Source organism: Bos grunniens, chromosome 11 (genome assembly GCF_055505025.1).
Source record: "Bos grunniens cultivar Pamir isolate PY7600 chromosome 11, Bosgru_T2T1.0, whole genome shotgun sequence".
Classification (NCBI taxonomy): domain Eukaryota; kingdom Metazoa; phylum Chordata; class Mammalia; order Artiodactyla; family Bovidae; genus Bos; species Bos grunniens.
This window is the reverse complement of record NC_141175.1, coordinates 48146304-48163323: the sequence shown is the minus strand read 5'-3', so window position 1 is coordinate 48163323 and position 17020 is coordinate 48146304. Positions and strand designations below refer to the sequence as shown.

The 17020-nt window shown below is 38.3% G+C and overlaps 1 long non-coding RNA gene across 1 annotated transcript in view; it reads left to right on the top strand.

The window, feature by feature from the left end:
- Nucleotides 1–291: 291 nt before the first annotated feature.
- LOC147363071 (uncharacterized) overlaps nucleotides 292–17020 on the top strand; it is a 61067-nt gene continuing 44338 nt past the window's right edge. Inside the window, exon 1 of the long non-coding RNA XR_015136759.1 lies at nucleotides 292–446. This is a non-coding gene — a long non-coding RNA (uncharacterized LOC147363071). The remainder of the gene's footprint in view (nucleotides 447–17020) is intronic.

Genomic DNA, 17020 nt, shown 5'->3' with positions numbered 1-17020 from the left:
TTATATATTTATTGACAAAACTTCCTAAATCAAAATTTAATTAAGTCATTTGACCTCTGGTTAACTTTGGGTTGTCTCAAAGGGCCCCTGGAACATCCCAAAGAGAGATATTAAACTAATTAGGTTCATTTGGTGTGTTAATTTACATGGGAAGTATGGTCAAATGAGTAATAAATCTTCTTAGGTTATATTCTATGGTTGTTGTTGTTTAATTATTAAGCCGTGTCTCTTTTGCAACCCTATGGACTCTAGCCCATCTGGCTCCTCTGTCCATGGGATTTCCCAGCCAAGAATACTGGAGTGGGTTGCCATTTCCTTCTCCAGGGGATATTTTCAAACCATAGATGAAACCTGAGATTCCTGTAATGCAGGCAGATTCTTTACTGCAGAGCCACCAGGACTTCCCAAATGTTGCTAATAAATTAGGAAAGCTACCTCATCAACAGGTACAGTAATCTCAAAGTATTTTGGGGGGTCTTAATAAGGGAAGAATTCACCTAAGTGAAATGTGTGATAAGCTCTTAATGTGACTTTCTTACCTCTGAGGGTTTTTTAAAGTTCAGACTGAGACGCCTTATAAAAGTTTTAGTAAAGCAAAAAATCTGTATGATAAATTATAGTTATATAAATTATCAGGTCAAGTTTTTGAAGCCAGACTTTTTTTATAAACAAATTATTCTTAATTTGGGTATATTTGGTAGAAATGAGGGTAATTTTGGAGAGAAAAAGAGTGTTCCAATGAATGTTAAATCCAAATTTTGTACTAAGTCACTTCCCAGATAGTTTCTTGCAGTTACACTATATTAATGTAAAGTTAACTGTATTATTAAAAGGACACTATAAATTTTGTTTATGAAGCTAATTTTTGTAATCACTGAATGAAGATCAGATGCCCCATGGCCTGCAACCAGGGGATTATGTGTACTGTAAAACATAATTTAAAGGATTATCTCCAACTGGATGGAAGGACTTTTATCAGGTACTCTTAATTAGCTCATACACAGTGAAACTGAAAGCAAGCTGACTCTTGAATTAATTCTCATTTTCAGAGGCCCCTACACTAAACTGGTCTATAGAGCAGACTGCTGACCTCAAATTTACCTTAAAAAGATGTTCAAACAGAGGAGACTACATTTCAATGAAAATGAGAATAACACAACATCAAAAGTAGACAGCTTAAGCAAGATAATGAACTAATTTGTTTGATCATTTATAATGTTTTCTTGACTTCTTGGACCTTTGTATATAAATCAAGTGTTTTACTATAATGGACACAGTCCTATGCTAGTTTGAAAAAGCATTCCATATGTTGCATTGTGGCCTATTACCTGTATCTAGTACTTATAGATTACCTTGCTGTATCTCTGTACTCCAAGGCTCTAATTGGATGACCCTTAGAAAATTTATTTTAGAAAATAGGAAGTTCAGTCTCCTCAGGCTGCTCTTGGTATTACTAGGTGGTATGCTCTCACTAACCAATTAATAATATCTACTCTGACCATGGCCATAAATATAAATTTCCTCTAAAGTTCCTCAGCTCAATCAGAGTAACAAGCAAGAGTTCAGCCAAAGAATAAACCCTCCCACAACTATGGGATGAATTTATGTGGTTAAACCAGGCTGTGGTCACTTAAGTTTTAAGGCCCTCCTAAAGGAGGAACAATTAAATTACACTAAGGACAAGCAGCCTGGTAACAATAGGAAATTGGACTGGGAGCTTTATGGACAGTGTCAATATAAAATTACCCTGAAAGACAAAGATTGGTACAGACTAAACTAAGTTGGATGACCTGAGACTATACCGAACTACACTTAATGGAAGTTCTTGGCTGAATTCTTATTTATGACTTTAATATTACTGCTAGTTACATTACTTGTACTTTTCCTATTTTATTAATTCAAGATTAATTACCATATGTGTGACAGAACTTCTGATAAAAAAATATAGGAATACCAGACCACCTACCTGCCTCTTGAGAAATCTGTATGCAGGTCAGGAAGAAACAGTTAGAAATGGACATGGAACAACAGACTGGTTCCAAATAGGAAAAGGAGTACGTCAAGGCTGTATATTGTCACCCTGCTTATTTAACTTATATGCAGAGTACATCATGAGAAACGCTGGACTGGAAGAAACACAAGCTGGAATCAAGATTGCCAGGAGAAATATCAATAACCTCAGATATGCAGATGACACCACCCTTATGGCAGAAAGTGAAGAGGAACTAAGAAGCCTCATGATAAAAGTGAAAGTGGAGAGTGAAAAAGTTGGCTTAAAGCTCAACATTCAGAAAACGAAGATCATGGCATCCGGTCCCATCACTTCATGGGAAATAGATGGGGAAACAGTGGAAACAGTGTCAGACTTTATTTTTCTGGGCTCCAAAATCACTGCAGATGGTGACTGCAGCCATGAAATTAAAAGACGCTTACTCCTCGTAAGGAAAGTTACAACCTAGATAGTATATTCAAAAGCAGAGACATTACTTTGCCAACAAAGGTCCATCTAGTCAAAGCTATGGTTTTTCCTGCGGTCATGTATGGATGTGAGAGTTGGACTGTGAAGAAGGCTGAGTGCTGAAGAACTGATGCTTTTGAACTGTGGTGTTGGAGAAGACTCTTGAGAGTCCCTTGGACTGCAAGGAGATCCAACCAGTCCATTCTGAAGGAGATCAGCCCTGGGATTTCTTTGGAAGGAATGATGCTAAAGCTGAAACTCCAGTACTTTGGCTGCCTCATGAGAAGAGTTGACTCATTGGAAGAGACTCTGATGCTGGGAGGGATTGGGGGCAGGAGGAGAAAGGGACGACAGAGGATGAGATGGCTGGATGGCATCACTGACTGGATGGACATAAGTCTGGGTGAACTCCGGGAGTTGGTAATGGACAGGGAGGCCTGGCGTGCTGCGATTCATGGGGTCTCAAAGAGTCTGACACGACTGAGCGACTGAACTAAACTGAACTGAACTGAATGATTGTAATAGGAAGTCATTTCCTAGGAAGGTTGATAAGGAGTCTAGGGGTCCCCAATGAGAGAGGGGTCTGGAATTCTCAAGGAGGAAGAAAGGACAAACTTTTTTCCTTCTCTACATTCCTTAGGATTATATAACAATAATGTATCCTGCCTGAGGACAGTCTCTAGATTACACCTTCTGGCTAATTCTGTTATCTTAAAATGTAAATTATGGGAGTAGGTCTGGTGAGGTCTTTACAACCTCCAGACATTCTTTGGATTCATTGGAGAGTATATAACTTCATTGCTAACACTAACAAGGGGGTACTCTTTCTGCCCCCTTCTGATGCCTATGTCAGAAGCTTTCTCTATCTCCTTTATACTTTAATAAAACTTTATTATGTAAAAGCTTTGAGCGATCAAGCCTCGTCTCTGGCCCCGGATTGAATTCTTCTCCTCCGGGGGCCAAGAATCCCGGTGTCTTCATGTGATTCAACAACCTTTTAATAGTGTTACTCTAGATATGGAAAGAGAGAATAGAGAATTTTTATTCTCTCATCAATAGAGAATTTTTCCTAGACTGTAACAGTTAAGGTAAGACAGGTTGGTCTAGAGCTCTTTGATTACTGTTGATAGATCTAGTCCAGTAATAGCAGATTGAATGGCCTATCAGTGAAACCTTCACCAGACCTAGGAATCAGTCTTCCTAGCACTGTAGGATAAAATGGTTATTAAATGCTTCCCAAAGTATGCTCAAATTTATTACCATGAGTGGGCCGTCAACTGAAAATCGGTGCTTGCAATTTCACCTGCTCTACAAGGATTAAATCCTGTACTGCTGTCACTATTGACTTTCAACACTTTCAACACCCCCTGAAAGAAGTTCAGGATGGAGAGCAGAAATTAGGCACTCTGTGCTCAGGGAAATACTGGAAGGACAGGTCTTCAGATGGCTATATAATTTCAGGAGCCAATTATATAGCCTCATTTTTTAATCACCTCATAACTAGAAAAGTATTGAAGTCCCTCATGCTGATGACAGTACTTTGAGATTAGCTAGCAAAGCTTCAGGAGAAGGCAATGGCACCCGACTCCAGTACTCTTGCCTGGAAAATCCCATGGATGGAGGAGCCTGGTGCGCTGCAGTCCATGGGGTCGACTGAGCAACTTCACTTTCACTTTTCACTTTCATGCATTGGAGAAGGAAATGGCAACCCACTCCAGTGTTCTTGCCTGGAGAATCCCAGGGACGGGGGAGCTGGTGGGCTGCCATCTACTGGGTCGCAGAGAGTCGGACACGACTGACGTGACTTAGCAGCAGCAGCAGCAGCAAAGCTTCATGAGACTAGCAGAAACTTTCTGGAAAAATATGTGCTTGATTGCATGTATTCTCCCTTCACCAAAACAATGTATATACTGACCTTCCACCCTGCTTCTTTGGAGCAGTTTCTCAGAACTATACGTAGTGCTGTATCCCAGTCTGCAGTCCTCATTTTGCCCCCAGTAAAACTTAACTCACAATTTCATGTACATTTTTTAAGTCAACATACGTGAGTGGCCCTGGAGTTACCAACTGAGAAATTAATATCAATAGTGATTGATCCAATTATGTGCATTTTGTTCCTGCAGAAGACAATTAAAATCACTCTAGGGATGATACTTTGACAACCTAGGCAAAAGGAATCAAAAAAGAAACAAATAAAAGACAAATACGAACTAACCTTCAGAAATTACCAAATACACAAAGCAAGATCAAGCATGGAATAAGTGTAAACAGCAATAGGAAATAACAGAAATATGGACAGCATGAATTTCAGATAATGAGAGAAATATCATAAGGGGAATATGAAATACTTTTCACAATGATTAAGCACATAAATTATTAAGCACAACTTAGATGGCTCAGATGCTCAAGAATCTGCCTGCAATGCAGGAGACCCAACTTTGATCCCAGAGCTGGGAAGATCTCCTGGAGAAGGGAGTAGGAACCCACTCCAGAATTGTTGCCTGGAGAATTCCATGGACAGAAGAGCCTGCCAGGCTACAATCCATAGGATCACAGTCAGACACAACTGATCGACTAGCACTTACTTACTAAAAAAGTTTAGATATCAAAAGCTAAACAGACTGTCTTAAAATTTTTAAATATGTAAATGAATTTTAAAAGCTGTAAATGAGTTTTATAATGATAGATAGGTCCAGGAAGCAACAAGTTAGACCTGAGGAAACTATGAAGATTGAAATAGCAAAAATGTTATAAAATACGTAACAGTTTCCAAGGAGGAAACTGTGGTGACTTCATGGGTCAGGCCTTTCCCTTATTTCTGCTTTAGTTCCTCTCTGAAGTTCACCTCAGTTCAGTTCAGTCACTCAGTCGTGTCCGACTCTTTGCAACCCCATGGACTGCAGCACACCAGACCTCCCTGTCATGACCAACTCCAGGAGTCTACTCAAACTCATGTCCATTGAGTCAGTGCTATCATCCAACTATCTCATCCTCTGTCATCCCCTTCTCATCCTACCCTCAATCTTGCCCAGCATCAGTGTCTTTTCAAATGAGTCAGTTCTTTGCATCAGGTGGCCAAAGTATTGGAGTTGCAGCTTCAACATCAGTCCTACCAATGAATATTCAGGACTGATTTCCTTTAGGATGGACTGGTTGGATCTCCTTGCAGTCCAAGGGACTCTCAAGAGTCTTCTCCAACACCACAGTTCAAAAGCATCAATTCTTCAGTGCTAAGCTTTCTCTATGGTCCAACTCTAGCATCCATACATCTCTACTGGAAAAACGATAGCTTTGACTAGATGGACCTTTGTTGGCAAAGTAATGCCTCTGTTTCTTAATAAGCTATCTAGGTTGGTCATAACTTTTCTTCCGAGAAGGAAGTGTCTTTTGATTTCATGGCTGCAATCAATATCTGCAGTGATTTTGGAACCAAAAAAAAAAATAAAGTTTGACACTGTTTCCACTGTTTCTCCATCTATTTGCCATGAAGTAATGGGACCGGATACAATGATCTGTTTTCTGAATGTTGAGCTTTAAGCCAACTTTTTCACTCTCCTCTTTCACTTACATCAGGAGACTCTTTAGTTCTTCACTTTATGCCATAAGGGTGGTGCCATCTGCATTTCTGAGGTTATTGATATTTCTCCTGGCAATCTTCATTCAAGCTTCTGCTTCATCCAGCCCAGCATTTCCATGATGTACTCTGCATAAGTTAAATAAGCAGGATGACAATGTACAGCCTTGACATACTCTTTTCCAGATTTGGAACCAGTCTGTTGTTCCATGTCCCGTTCTAACTGTTGCTTCTTGACCTGCATACAGATTTCTCTGGATGCAGGTCAGGTGGTTTGGTATTCCCATCTCTTTAAGAATTTCCCACAGTTTGTCATAACCACACAGTCAAAGGCTTTGGCATAGTCAATAAAGAAGAAATAGATGTTTTTCTGAAATGCTCTTGCTTTTTCAGTGATCCAACGGATCTTGGCAATTTTCTTTCTGTTTCCTCTGCCTTTTCTAAATCCAGCTTGAACATCTGGAAGTTCACGGTTCATGTACTGTTGAAGCCTGGCTTGGAGAATTTTGAGCATTACTATACTAGTGTCTGAGATGAATGCAATTGAGCAGTATCTTGAGCATTCTTTGGCATTGCCTTTCCTTGGAATTGGAATGAAAACTGACCTTTTCCAGTCCTGTGTCCACTGCTGAATTTTACAAATTTGCTGGCATATTGACTGCAGCATTTTCACAGCATCATTTCAGCATTTGAAATAGCTCAACTGGAATTCCATCACCTCCACTAGCTTTGTTCGTAGTGATGCTTTCTACGGCCCACTTAATTTCGCATTCCAGGATGTCTGGCTCTAGGTGAGTGATCATACCATTGTGATGATCTCGGTCATGAAGATTTTTTTTTTGTATAGTTCTTCTGTGTATTCTTGCCACGTCTTCTTAATATCTTCTGCTGTTAGTTCCATGCCATTTCTGTCCTTTATTATGCCAATATTTGCATGAAATATTCCCCTGGTATCTCTAATTTTCTTGACGACATCTCTAGAGTTCCCATTCTATTCTTTTCCTCTATTTCTTTGCATTGATCACTGAGGAAGGCTTTCTTATTCTCCTTGTTATTCTTTGGAACTCTGCATTCAAATGGGTATATCTTTCCTTTTGTCCTTTGCCTTTTGCTTCTCTTCTTTTCATAGCTGTTTGCAAGGCCTCCCCAGACAGCCATTTTGCTTTTTTGCATTTCTTTTCCATGGGGAAGGTCTTGATCCCTGTCTCCTGCACAATGTCACAAACCTCCGTCCATAGTTCTTCAAGCACTCTATCATACCTAATCCCTTGAATCTACTTGTCACTTCCACTGTATAATCTTAAGGGATTTGATTTAGGTCATACCTGAATGGCCTAGTGGTTTTCCCCACTTTCTTCAATTTAAGTCTGAATTTGGCAATGAGGAGTTCATAGTCTGTACCACAGTCAGCTCCCAGTCTTGTTTTTGCTGACTGTATAGAGTATCTCCATCTTTGGCTGCAAAGAATATCATTAATCTGATTTCAGTATTGACCATCTGGTGATGTCCATGTGTAGAGTCTTCTCTTTTGTTGTTGGAAGAGAGTGTTTGCTATCACCAGTGTGTTCTCTAAGCAAAACTCTATTAGCCTTTGCCCTGCTTCATTCTGTACTCCAAGGCCAAATTTGCCTGTTACTCCAGGCATTTCTTGACTTCCTACTTTTGCATTCTAGTCCCCTATAATGAAAAGGACATCTTTTTTGGGTATTACTTCTAGAAGATCTTGTAGGTCTTCATAGAACGGTTCAACTTCAGCTTCTGCAGCATTATGGGTATGGGCATGGACTTGGATTAGTGTGATTTTGAATAGTTTGCCTTGTAAACGAACAGAGATGATTCTGTCATTTTTGAGATTGCATCCAAGTACTGCATTTCAGACTCTTTTGTTGACTATGATGGTTACTCCATCTCTTCTAAGGGATTCTTGCCCACCATAGAAGATATAATGGTCATCTGAGTTAAATTCACCCATTCCAGTCCATTTTAGTTCACTGATTCCTAAAATGTTGATGTTCATTCTTGCCATCTCCCATTTGACCACTTCCAATTTGCCTTGATTCATGAATCTGACATTCCAGGTTCCTATGCAATATTGCTCTTTAAAGCATTGGACTTTACTTCCATCACCAGTCACATCCACAACTGGGTGTTGTTTTTGCTTTGGCTCCATCCCTTCATTCTTTCTGGAGTTATTTCTCCACTGATCTCCAGTAGCATATTGGGCACCTACCAACCTGGGGAGTTCATGGTTCAGTGTCCTATCTTTTTGGCTTTTCATACTGTTCATGGTGTTCTCAAGGCAAGAATACTGAAGTGGTTTGCCATTCCCTTCTCCAGTGGACCATGTTTTGTCTAAAGTACCTAAAAAATAACATTTGATACACATTTTCAGAGTTGTTTTACAGATGTGAAAATCTCTCCCATCAAATGTAAGATGTCAACTACTTGATGACCATGAATATCTAGCCTCAGGCCTCCAGCAGCCTAAGGACTGATAATACTAACCCCTATGGCACCACCATCTTATCTCATCAATCAATCAAAGAATTGTGCATTAGCTGATTACATACCCTGCTACCCTCCTCCTCACCTGGCTTTTAAAAATGCTTTGCCAAAACCCTTTGAGGAGTTCATGCCACTTTAGGGCACGAGCCACCCACCCTCCTGCATGTCCCTGCAATAAACCTTTCTCTGCTGTAAACTCCAATGTTTTCATGTGTTTGGCCACATTGTGTGTTGGGCACATGAACTTGAACTAACGATATGAGTTTTAAGGATAGAGTGAGAAGTGCTACATGTGAATATTAGGACTTAACAGTAAAGATAATAAAGAAATAATGTGAAAGATAACTGTGGGGAAACTATGTCAACAAAACATCAATTAATAGTCAATCTAAGAAAGAAATGGAAAAGTTTATTTGAGCCAAACTGAGGAGTATAACCCAGGGGACAGCTTTTCAGAGAGTTCTGAGAACTGTTCTGAAGAGGTAATGGGGGAGGTCAGTATATATGTGATTTTGGTGAAATGAATACATGCAATCAAGCACACATCTCAGCAGAAGGCTGCAACTAGCCAGATGGAACAGATATCTTAGTTAATGGTTTTGGTGTTTTCCTGAAATCAGAAATTGTAAGAATCCAGGTTCATAAACAATTTCCTCTGAAAATATCTAACTATCTGAAGACTTATTCTTCTAGTTTTGCCCCAGTCTTCAGTATTGAAGGTCAGCAACTGCAGAGGCCAGTAACTTGATTTGTGTAGAACTGGATGGTAGGCAACATTCTTTATTTTACAACCCCTTCCCTTTCAGTCTTAATTTCAACCCAGGTTTGGGAGGCATTTTGTGACCAACTTGTCCCATGGCATTAGAAATGCTCATTCCCAGATTAGGCAAGGATTTTGTTGAAAGGCCACTTAATGTGTTATTGGGCTAGGCTCTGTCAACAGTAATCAAAAGCCTCTGGGATCCCTGTGTTTATCAGTCTTAAATGGTCCAGGAAATGTTTCTTTCTTGTTGCTTCTTCCTATATCTGCCGTGCTGCCAAGCCACGTCAGTCGTGTCCGACTCTGTGCGACCCCACAGATAGCAGCCCACCAGGCTCCCCCATCCCCAGGATTCTCCAGGCAAGAACACTGGAATGGGTTGCCATTTCCTACTCCAATGCATGAAAGTGAAAAGTGAAAGTGAAGTCACTCAGTCGTGTCCAACTCTTAACGACCCCATGGACTGCAGCCCACCAGGCTCCTCTGTCCATGGGATTTTCCAGGCAAGAGTACTGGAGTGGGGTGCCATTGCCTTCTCCTCTTCCTATATCTAGAACTATACTATTATGAAAATTGATCTTGTAAGACTACATATTTGGCCAATTGTTTCAAGCTGCCCAATTATCATCAGTTTCCTCTCAGGCTCTGTCACACATTTGGTAATGTAGTCTTGTAAAATAGAATACAGACAATATTGCTAGTAACATCAATAAAGTCATAAGTAAGTATTTAAGCTAGGAACATCCATTAGGTGTGGCCTAGTGTCTCCCCAGGTTTACTAACCAATTAGTTCTTCACCAATCACTATCTTAAGGGAAATAATATATTGGCTTTGTACATAAAGTTCACAAAAGATACCTGCACATACAGAGTGGTGAGTCATCCTGATCCCTTCCAGGATTGAAAAAGGAATGTTATCTTTTAAGTAGTTACATGGTTGGTGCCAGAAGGAGAGAAATAAATCTTTATGGTTGAGCAGGTATTTCTGCCATAGGGGAAGTCTGGTTAACACATAATACAGAAGCATAACACACAGTTGAGGGGAGGGAGAAAGCCAAAGGACATAGAAAAAGCTTTATATTTAAATTTTTTGTCTTATTTTAAAATGTGAACTTTTATTTCCTCAAATGAAATTGATAATGGCTGAGGATTCCCCAAGATTGGTGAAAGTTTTAAGGAGAATTATTGGTAAGCAAAATAATTTAAAATATATTTCAACTTAGATACATAAACAGTGAACCTGAAGAACCAAGAATAATTATTAAAGCAACTAGAAAAAAAAATTTATTACCTACAAAGACCAAAAGTTGTTGGACACAGATAGGATACAATTGTAAGACACAATCTAGTCAATTGTGACAGAAAGCCTGGAATTAGGGAGATGGGAGAAACTGAGAAGGGATATAGGGAATGTTGTTGGATCGTAGATATTTGTTTACCTGGGTTGTCAAAAATTGAGAAATTTTATGTTCAAAATGAGTGCATCTTGTTGCCTGTAAATTATACATGTTAAAAATGATCAAAGAACACAATTTAGGTGTGATAAAATTAATTCATATGGACCCACAAAATAAAAACTGCCCCAGTGGCCAACCCACAACACAAATCCAAACCTAAATCAGTTGCACTTACAAGAAGCCTCCCTCATGTAAGGCTAACATACCCTAACCACAATCTTTGAACTCCTCTTTCCCAAGTTCTCCTTAGCCTAGAAAGCAGGACCTGCTAACCTCCTAAGGAAATCCCCGACCTCGTAGCCCATCTTGCTCTTCTAATCTCTGTAAAACTGACTCTTGCCCCCAATCCCTCAAGAATAGTGCTCCACTGCTTGTGAGGTACTGAACTCCCTCAGTCCGTAGATTGTTCTCCCTTGTACTCAAGAGAGACATCAAATTCATTATTTAAAATTGTTTTAGCTTTTTTCATTTATCAATTAACACAATCTTTGTTTAACACTTTGCGAAGCAAGCTTTCTCTGTTCAGAAGAGTGCAGGGAGCCGAAAAATAGGATGGAAGAGAAGAAGCAGCTTTTATAGGGTAAAGAATAAGGAACAGGGAAGACAACAATAAAAAGTGGATCGAGAACAAGACACTAAGCATACAGCCCAGAGTTGACTGGGCCGTTTGGGGACTGGCTGCTAGGACATAATGTGTTTCTGGTCCAGGGGAGAATTGATACTGACGTGAAAGTTACCCAAGTTTTGGCTTGTTATCATGGCACCAGGCAAGAGCGGCCCCACACATTTTTCTTTTTGACACATTTCAACACAGAGAAAGACAAATGTCATTTTTCAATGAGACATTCCCTACCAGTCAGGATGGGAAACTAATTATTAGTTGGTGGGGATAACAGAGTTGCCAATTTTGTTGGAAGAAGGGTAAATTTGTATAACAATTTTGGCAATATCTAATTATATTGGAGTTGCCTACATTATCAAATTCTGACATTTCATATTCAAGTGATAACTCTAGAGAAATTCTTGTATATGTGCACAGGAGACCTGTGCAATGATGTTTATTCTTCATGTCCCTTTATAAAAGAATGGTAAATCATATATAATGTGTTCACAAGGAAAAAATATAGTTTCAGCACTTGAAGTGAATAAATCAAGTCCCTGAATACTCAAAAATATATTGCTGTGAAAGCAACTTCATATAAGAAAACAAAAAATCCACTTAAATAAATTATAGAAATTGTAAATCAAACTACCCAATTTTAGTTAATAAGATACCTTTATGTAGGAAATTACTACAAGCCTGTACAGGAAATGCTTGTAGCAATATCAAGACAGCAATAGGAACTTGGAAATGGGTCAGGGGCAGGGTCTTTCAGGAGTGAATCTTTATTTTTACTGTAATATTCCATTTAATTTGTTTTTAATAGAAAACAGATCAGATAACTATCAAGGAAACTTCTCATATCTATTTTATTTTGGCAGTGGATAGCATGGTGTCATTAATCTATGTTTTGAATATTTTGTTAAAAAAATTTATATGAAAAACAAGATTATCTACAAATAGCAGCTGTATTAACTGCTTTTCCATGTGTGAATTCTTAATTATTAATTCATTGAAAACTATGATATACTTCTAAATAATTTTGTAGTAATTCTGTATATTATTCTCAGATTTTAAAAAGAATTCTTCTGGTGTTTCATAGTCATTAATATGGCTCACTATAAAGTTGGCATATCTGTGTGTCTCTTTTTTTTTTTCATTTTGGTCTTAAAAAAACCCCATCTTGTAGTATTATTTAAACATATCTTAAAAATAATTTTTAATCAATAATGAATATTGAATTCCATCAACTGCCTTTCTGACATGTTAATCATATAAGCAATACAGTTTGGTTTCTAGAAATTTAGAAGCAGACTACATTCTTTGACTACTCATCACTTGACTTCATAAATTATGGGCCCAATATCTCCCTTTATTCAAGCATTTTTCACCTACTTCACAGGTGGTAAAAAACAATATAAATAAATAAAATGCTAACATTATTATACATTTATGTTTTCTCCTTCACTTATTGATAATGAAAAGTCATTCAGACAGTGTTTATCAAACAGTTAACACAAAATTGGCATTGTTATAGTCATTAGGAAAGAAGTGATATGTTAGCAACAGGCAAGGTTCTCTCTTCTATGCAGTATAAAGAATATAAGAATTTCTATTAAAGTATTATATAATATTTGACTATCTTTCCATTTTCAAAGTAGACTTCAATTATATAGTTGGCTTTGTTTGCTAATATATTTAGGATTAGGATTAATGGCATATGTATGGCACATCCATAATTTTTGTGTGTGAATGTGTGTTTTTTTAACATGAATATCTTTTGAGTGACAAAGAAGCTGTTTGTGAACAGAGACTTCAAACCTGAAACTATATGAAGCTCTGAGGTGTAGTGTTACAGGATGGCTTATAAAGTGAACATGAACCTTTACAATGATTGGTTATTATAATGAGTATTTCTAGATGGCAGCTGCTGCTGCTACTGCTAAGTTGCTTCAGTCATGTCCGACTCTGTGCGACCCCATAGACGGCAGCCCACCAGGCTCCGCCGTCCTTGGGATTCTCCAGGCAAAAATACTGGAGTGGGTTGCCATTTCCTTCTCCAATGCATGAAAGTGAAAAGTGAAAGTGAAGTCACTCAGTCGTGTCCGACTCTTAGCGACCCCATGGACTGCAGCCTACCAGGTTCCTCCATCCATGGGATTTTCCATGCAAGAGTACTGGAGTGGGGTGCCATTGTGGGATCAGTTAAAAGTAGTCATACAATTTAAGGAAGATAACTTAAATTTTATGATTATCAGAGGCTTTAACACAAAATAAGTTTTACAAACATTCATGAAATAAGCTACATTAAGTTTTTTTTTTTAATTTTATTTTATTTTTAAACTTTACATAATTGTATTAGTTTTGCCAAACATCAAAATGAATCCATCACAAGTTTTTAATATACTTTTACTTATTTTGCCTGCTTGGGGTTCATCAAGCCTCATATCCATTTAATTTTGTGTTAATACAAGCCAGGGAAAATCTGATTTATTGAACACCTGAATTCATCTCCATTCATTCCTGACCATGTCCTTTCTCCCTACCTTCATGACATTAATAAATAAAAGGGCACAGACCACAAGGACAAAGAGACAGAAAGGATAATCATAATATACTGAGAACTTCCTGTGGAATATCCAGAAATTTCAGTAAGGCTTGTCTTCAGACATGGGCCTTTAACTTAGTTTTGAAGTACTGTATCTCTCTCTTATATATGGACATCCAAGAATAAGAGTCATTTGAAGAATGCCTCTAATATGTATTTGTTGTTGTTCAGTCACTCAGTTGTCTGACTCTTTGCCATCCCATGGACTGCAGATGCCAGGCTTCCCTGTCCTTCACCATCTCCTGGAGCTTGCTCAAACTCATGTGCATTGAATCTGTGATGCCATCCAACCATTTCATCTTCTGTTGTCCCCTTCTCCTACTGTCTTCAATCTTTCCCAGCCTCAGGGTCTTTTCTAATGAGTCAGCTCTCCTCATCAGGTGGCTGAAGTTTTGAAGCTTCAGTTTCAGCTACAGTCCTTCCAGTGAATATTCAGCATTGATTTCGTTTAGGATGAACTGGTTTGATCTCCTTGCTGTCGAAGGGACTCAAGAGTCTTCTCCAGCACCACAGTTCAAAAGCATCAGTTCTTCGACACTCAGCCTCCTTTATGGTCCAGCTCTCACATCTATACTTGACTACTAGAAAAATCATAGCTTTGACTATACAGACTTTTGTCGGCAAAGTAACGTCTCCACTTTTTAATACGCCATTTAAGTTTGTCATATTTTTTCTTCCAAAAAGTAAACATCTTTTAATTTCATGGCTGCAGTCACCATCTGTAATGATTTTGGAGCCCAAGAAAATTAAGTCTGTCACTGTTTCCTCTGTTTCCCTATCTATTTGCCATGAAATGATGGGACTGGATGCCATGATCTTAGTTCTTTGAATGTTGAGTTATAAGCCAGCTTTTTCATTCTCCTCTTTCACCTTCATCAAGAGGTTCTTTAGTTTCTCTTCACTTTCTGCCATAAGGCTGGTGTCATCAGCATATCTGAGGTTATTGATATTTCTCTCAGCAATCTTGACTCCAGTTTGTGCTTCATCCGACCTAGCATTTTTCATGATATACTCTGCCTATAAGTTAAATAAGCAGGGTGACAATATACAGCCTTGACGTACTCCTTTCCCAGTCTGGAACCAGTCCATTGTTCCATGTCTGGTTCTAACTGTTGCTTCTTGACCTGCATACAGATTTCTCAGGAGGCAGGGAAGGTGGTCTAGTATTCCCATCTCTTTAAGAATTTTCTACAGTTTGTTGTGATCCACACTGTAAAAGGCTTTAGTGTAGTCAATGAAGCAGAAGTGGATGTTTTTCTGGAATTATAGCATGTATGACAATGATGTAAAACAAGAAAAAAGTAAAACAGAAACTCTGAGGGGATAAAGATATTGCAGGGGACAGAAGAAAGCTTAAAAAACAAATTAAAAGTAATATTCTCAGATGAATTCTTCATCACTGATATAAGAACAAGACACAATTTTTTAATAATTCAAATGAACCTATTTACAAAACAAAAACAGACTCACCGACTAAAGAATGAATTTATGGTTACCAAATGGGGAGGATGGAATGGAGGGATAGTTTCATGTTGATATGTACACACTGCCATATTTAAAATAGACAACCAACAAGAATACACTGCACATCACAGGAAACGCTGCTCAATACTTTATAACAACCTAAATGGGAAAAGAATTCAAGAAAGAACAGCACATGCCTATGTATAACTGAATTGCTCTGCTCTACTCCCAAAACCTACCATTGTGGTTATCTGGATGCATATTCCTAAAGGAAATCAGTCCTGAATATTCATTGGAAGGACTGATGCTGAAGCTGAAACTCCAATATTTTGGCCACATGATGAGAAGAACTGACTTATTGGAAAAGACCCTGGTGCTGGGAAACATTGACGGCAAGAGGAGATGGGGATGACAGAGGATGAGATGGTTGGATGGCACCACCGACTTGATGGACATGAGTTTGAGCAAGCTCTGGGAGTTGGTGATGGACAGGGAAGCCTGGCATGCTGTGGTCCATGGGGTCGCAAAGAGTCAGACACAACTGAGCTGCCTAACTGACTGACTCCCAAAACCAGCACAATTCTATCAATAAACCACACTTCAACACAAAACAAAAAAAATTTTTTTAATCCATGCATTTTGAATGGAAGAGAAAATAAGAGTCAGAAGATAAGTGTTCCTGTCAGTTTAAAGTACTGCATAGAAAAAATAGAAATATTCATGGAAAATAGAGAAAAGAGTAGTCATGGCCAGGCGCATGTATAAACAAATGGGCCAGAGGAACTCAAATTCTAATCCCTCAAATACTAATGTATGTGGAAAGCAGCTCAGTGATCTGCCCTTTCCTTCAGCCCCAAACACTGCTGTGGGTGTGTCTGAGAGAGTCCATATTCCATAGTGGGGAGCCATGTGGTTGGAAGGATTTCAATGAAGATTGTGTGGACTGATACCTGAAGGTTATGTCAAGATGGAGGATCTTAGGAAAAATGTAGTTAACAAAGATGTTGCTGCCCAAACCTATTAAGACAGTACTGGAGGTCAGATAAAACAGAGAATGGCGTGAAACTGGACACCCTTCCCTCAAGGCCCGATGCTGATGTCATGGAAGTCACTCCATTATGAATGGGTTTACTTTTTATAAGATTTTTTTAAATGGCTCGAGCAATTAAAATACAATAGAAATGAATTTTTATAAAACCTAGTATTAAAACTATTTGTATGAGATACAACTTTTCCGCTTAGTTCTTTGACAACTCTTAAAGGTTTTGCATTTATTATTCAGATATTATTAAATTATTCTACCCAGTCTTGAATATTTTCAATTATAAATTTATTCAAAATAGCCTATTTCACTTTAATTTCAAATTAGCATTTTAGTTACATTAGTTATATTTTTAATATCATAAACAGACATCAGTGTTAATATATTCCTTTTCTTATACATAATATATTGCTCATATTGAGTCATGAGCTATCTTAACAGAGTTGATCTATTTTATTGATGTTATTTAACAAGTTAAGTCTTCACTTAATCAACTCTTTATTCTTCTGTTATTGAACAAATTAAATGTTGATTTTTATCTCTATCATTAT